The sequence below is a fragment of the Zootoca vivipara genome, chromosome 10 (assembly GCF_965207765.1).
Source record: "Zootoca vivipara chromosome 10, rZooViv2.hap1.1, whole genome shotgun sequence".
Taxonomy (NCBI): domain Eukaryota; kingdom Metazoa; phylum Chordata; class Lepidosauria; order Squamata; family Lacertidae; genus Zootoca; species Zootoca vivipara.
Genome location: NC_142593.1, coordinates 6,918,832 through 6,924,831, shown reverse-complemented (window position 1 = coordinate 6,924,831; position 6,000 = coordinate 6,918,832).

Here is a 6,000-nt window from a genome sequence, read left to right as displayed (position 1 = left end):
TTTTGTGAAAACAACATGGTCAAAAAACATTCCTGTTCCTTTATTCTTTCATTATTCCTCATTCCCATTGCTATTAGTCAATTATTTTATCAGTGATTGTGCCATAAAGGCATTCTTATTCCTTACTCCTATTCCTCAGTCCTATTTTTACTATATTCTGCCAATGACAACCTCTAACTCCAATAATCACCCCTACACTTTCCCTCCACGTCATTTTTCAGCTAGTACTGTAGTATAAAATCTTTGCAGCAGCTGTAAAGTTGGTAGTTTCCCATTACAGTATTATTATCTTGCCATTAAACAAACCACTATCCTTACTGACAGAAACCCAGAGGACACGGATATTTCCTCTCCGGGTCATTGTTTGCCCCCTCGCTCCCACATCTCAAAGGCAAGCATCGTGCCCCCGCCAGCACCTGCCCCATTTTTTATCCACTGGATAAATATCCAAATATCCATTGGAACCCGCGCAACCCCCCAGGAGCAACGGGCCTGCCCCTTCTCAGTCCAGGCCAGGCGCCACTGCGGCCTCCCTGGCACCTCACCTTCTGCAGGGCGCGCACGTTCTCCTCGCCGAAGAGGCCGCTCACGCCCCGGTAGACGCCGCTGGCTGCCCTCCGGAGGCTGTTCTGCTTGTCGGCCCCGCGGCCTCGCGCCGACCAAGCCCTGGGCACCGCCAGCAAGAGGAGCGAGAGCGAGAAAAGGAGCAGCAGCAGCACCCGCCGGCCGCCTCTCGCGTCCGAGGCCGTGGTGGTGGCTGTTCAGAGCCGCACTCGCCCCGCGCCGTGACCCGGCCGGCTTCCTTTCCGGCGGGTCAGCGCCCCCTGATGGCGGCCGCCTTCTCGTCACGGCATGTGACCAGGCAACACCTCGCCCTTCTCGTCGCGGCACACCAGGCAACATCTCGCCCAACTCACCCTTCTCGTCACGGCACACCAGGCAGCATCTTGCGGCACACTAGTGTGCCGCGGAACAGTGGTTGAAAAACGCTGGCCTATGCAACCACTCACCTGATGTAAGCAATAAAGTTGTGGCCTAAATTCTGCCAAAGACCAAACCAAAATTTGAGTCTTGTCTGAATTTATTTAAGGGGGAGGTTTAGAGGTCTTCACACGCAACTAGGCAAAATTAACAAGACATTTAAGTGAATGGATTCATGAATGCAGTGGGGGGAAATTGCCAAGAGAAGTAGAATAAAGAAGGTGGAAAATGTATGTAAAATATCCTCCAAACAACCGCTCTCCAACTTTCAGAGAACATATTCAAGTAGAGAAGTGTGGGGAGAACACTTAAATTTTACACGGCGCCTCTTTACATAATTAAGTGACTTACATCATTGTTCCATTAACTTTCACAGCATCTTGAGCAGGAAAGGAGGCCAGTATATTATCCCCCAACCCTATTTCTAGCATTGAGACATGAAGAGAAAATGACTTGCACATGACCACCCAAGAAGCATATGAATAATCTGCTACATAGATCTCAGTCCTTTATTGTCTCCCTCTCTCCCCAGCCCAAGAATCACCCATGCAGTTCGGCTTCGGAAGAATTATTTCCTTCATTTTACAGCCGGTGTTTCTAGAAGTGAGAGCCAATGTCTGAGAAGGAAAACCCTCAAATGGTTTTCCAGCAAACGGAATCCAGAAGAACAAAGCAGATCCGCATGAAGGACATAAAATTATGTTTTTGGTTTCATCCAGAAAAAAGTGGGCGTAGTCGATTTGTAAAAGGGTAAAAGGATGCCGAAGCCATGAGGGCAAGACCCATGATAAATCTGTTTCAGAAAAGAATCCACTGGTATGTTCTCTTGCCCAAGCCTAGTGAGATAATTGGAAGCAATGCAGGAATACCACCTTGAACCTGCTCGTTTCCTATCCTTTTCCATACGACTTCCACACAGGGAACTCATAGGAATACCTTTCAAGGGATCTTTGAGTTCTTCCTGGAAAGCAAAGAGCGAGAGGTCGCATCTCTCTTTGCTGCTCTACCTGTGAATGCTATATTATAAAAACCCATAAGAAATAAACTGTAGGAGGCTGTACATTCCCGAGCCTGAAATTCAGTTCCTGAAATTCTAGGTGAGCTATTGATTTGCTGCAAATGGACGTGTTTTGTCAGGAAGCAAACGTGAATGAGGAAGACACGTGAAAGGAGAGTGGCATTCTGGGGCGCAGCGGTGCTGCAGAACACGCCCCGGCTTTGCCTGTCCATTTCCTCCCTCTGAAGCCATGCTCGGTCTTCTGTTTCAAAAGCAGTTACTGCATTATTGATTTCCTAAATACATTTTTTAAAAGCATTTGAAATTGGGCAATTAGTTACTGATTAATGCAGAATGTCAAAACAAGAACAATTGATTCGGCCAATTGATCAATTGGTTCATAATTTCCTTGATAGCGCTGGATGCCTCTTTTTATTGTTGTTTTTGCCATTACCCTGGCCCTCACCTAGGGGCTGGGGAGAAAGACTGCAGAGGAAGATTTACAGGCCTCCAAGGATTGTGTTGGGTATGAAAGCCATTTCCAGTAATTGCTTGTTTATTAAAAGTAACCTGCTCTAAGAAAAAGCTTGTAATAGAGGAAACAGCAATAAGGAATAAAACATAATGGAGACCAAGTGTTGGGTTTAGTAGATTTGCTATTAACCAGGCTAAAAATGGAACCACAAACCACAAACCTAGAAAAGTCAATGTGAATAAAGGAAAATGATTTTGAGTGATCGAGAATAATGGGACTCTTCAACCTTTTCATTCTACTGCTCTCCATATTCTTTGGGCTATAGCTCTCACCAGTCCCAGCCAGTATGGCCAGTGGTCAGGCATGATGGGAGTTGCAGTCCAAAACACTGGGAGGGCACCAGGCTGGGGGAGCCTGTTGTAGTTCATGTTTTTTTTAAAAAAATAGTTTTATGCGACTGTCTTCTAACAACAGGGATGAAGATTAGCATTATGAGGGAGAGGTTCCTGATATGCAAGAGGGCTGGAAATGCCAAAAGAGGTCAAAGGTTAGCCTTTATCTTTAAGATAAGTTCAGCTCTGCCAAGGTTAGCAGGCAATCAAGATGAGATGCTGGTTGCTATGGTTCAGTTCATACAGGTTGCAATATAAAATAAAGCCCAATATCCTTAGAAGAATAAGCACAGGTAAAAAGGTAAAGGGACCCCTGACCATTAGGTCGAGTCGTGACCGACTCTGGGGTTGCGCGCTCATCTCGCATTATTGGCCGAGGGAGCCGGCGTATAGCTTCCATGTCATGTGGCCAGCATGACAAAGCCGCTTCTGGCAAACCAGAGCAGCACATGGAAACGCCGTTTACCTTCCCGCTGTAGCGGTTCCTATTTATCTACTTGCATTTTGACGTGCTTTCGAACTGCTAGGTTGGCAGGAGCTGGGACCGAGCAACGGGAACTCACCCCGTTGCAGGGATTCGAACCACCGACCTTCTGATCAGCAAGCCCTTGACTCTGTGGTTTAACCCACAGCGCCACCTGGGTACTACCTACTAATTTATTATTTATACACCACCCAAGTGGCTGGGTTTCCCTAATCACTCTAGAATGCTCCCAACAGAATATTAAAAACACGACAAAACATCAAACATTAAAAACTTCCCTAAACAGGGCTGCCTTCAGATGTCTTCTAAAAGTCAGATGCAGTTGTACCTTGGCTTGCATATGTCTTGGTTTGCATATGTTTTGGATTACAAACACGTCAAACCTGGAAGTGTGTGTCCCGGTTTGCAACCTTTTTTTCGAATGACAACCCTTTTTTTGGATTACAAACAATTTTTTTTTGAATGCCCCATTGGCGAAAGTGTGCCTTGGATTACAACCTGCTTTGGTTTATAAATGGACCTCCGGAACGGATTATGGTTGTAAACCAAGGTACCACTGTAATTGTTTATTTATTTGACTTCTGATGGGAGGGTAATCCACAGGGCGAGTGCCACCACTGAGAAGGCTCTCTGCCTGGTTGCTAAAAGGCTGACCACTTATGCAGCACCGAAAAAGAGGACCTGAGGACACGAGCACACAGATTTTCATAATATATCCTAATTTATACATATTGATGCACAGTTTAGAGATTTTTCCCTTTTTAAAAATTACTAAACTTTAACATTACCCTGCACAAAAGCCCTTGCATGGATCTGCCTGCAATTTGGGAAACCTAATCCGCTCCAGAGAGGCTTCTTGGACTGCAAATTTCATTTGTGAAAAGGGGGAGAGGTTATATGTGTTTTACATTTTCCATTATAATAAATGGTGGGTGGGTGTGGGGTGGGAACAGTGTTCCAGATTTAATAGATCAGATTGGGACCCAAGAATAAGTCAGATCTAAGAAAGACCAGGTTGCTTCCCAATGTTATAGATCGAGACTGAAGGCAAATCTTGTGTCCTGCGAATATTCCCGTTTGTACCTAAAGTCTTATTCCAAAATTATTGTAAAAATGCTTAGCCTTAGTGGGGAAAAAACACTGAAAAAGAAGGCTATATGACTAGTACTTTGTATTCAAAACATTCCACAATACAGAAAAGGAAGCAAGGATGTTAGCATCACAGGAGGTATTTCAGATCATGTTAAATATATTGCTGTGGTTTTCACAGCTGGTAAAAGCAGGAAGCCCATCAAAAGCCATCCTGTTAACTTTCTATTTTCTTTCAGTTCAGACAGAAATCTGATACATTATTCAATTTTAATATGCCAGTTCCGACACAGATGATAGAGTACATTCCCAGCACCTTTGCAAGATATTCTTGCTAGGCCTGACATCAGAGGCAGAAGATGCACTCCTTTGTGTGGTTACTTGGGTGTAAAGACTATTGAATGGGGTGCACTGGGGACTTACTTCTGAGTAACACTGTAGAAGTTAGAGAGTCCTTCCAGCTTAATTTCAATGGAGCTTTTATTGTAATGAATGTTAATCTCCTGTTAGGATTTATATTTATACGCTGCATTTATATACTTCCATTCTGTTAAAGTATTCATTTTAAATTCTATGAATTTACGATTTAAAATGTTACAAGAAAAATTAAGTTTCGGTCAACCAAAGCAGCAGCATTCATTGCTGGCCTCTTCGAGTAGCTCTGTCAAGTTAGCTTTTGCCCATTGGTGCTGCTACTGTAATTCTGTTTTATTGTCGTTCTATTTTCTTTTTTTATGGGAGTTAATTCTATTGTTAATTGGTGGGTGGGTGGGTGGGGGGCTATATTTTAAACAAACATACTATTTAATAAGCGATTTATTGATTCAATTATAACAGTGATGAGGGAAGCTTTTTGGCCTGGTGGGCCAAGTCTCTCTCTGCCCCACCTCCTCAGGCCAACTTTGACAAGTGGGCAAGATGAAGAAGAAGAAGAAGAAGAAGAAGAAGAAGAAGAAGAAGAAGAAGAAGAAGAAGAAGAAGAGAAGAGTTTGGATTTGATATCCCGCTTTATCACTACCCGAAGGAGTCTCAAAGCGGCTAACATTCTCCTTTCCTTTCCTCCCCCACAACAAACACCCTGTGAGGTGGGTGGGGCTGAGAGACTTCAGAGAAGTGTGACTAGCCCAAGGTCACCCAGCAGCTGCATGTGGAGGAGCGGAGACGCGAACCTGGTTCCCCAGATTACGAGTTCACCGCTCTTAACCACTACACCACACTGGCTCTCCATTTGGTTGACCCATTTGTCAACCGATGTCTTTAATCCCGCTCTCCTGTTACAGTCCCTCCTGCAGTTTCCCAAGCACCTAACAGCCAGCTTGTTGTTGGGTGCTAAAGAACTGCAGCTTTCCCAGCTCTGTGCTCAGCGAAGCTACTTTCTGCAAGGGATCAGCTGTGTGATCAAGTTCCTCCTGGACAGCTCAGGCACACAGCTGCCCCACACGATGTCACATTTGGGTGGGGACAGATGAGTGGGGTTTGGAAAAATAGCCTCGTGGGTCGCACCCATGCCGGGTCAAATTTGGCCCATGTTTAGAGCTTCCCTAGCCCCGATTTGTCAGAATTTTTTCTAAGCCACCAAATC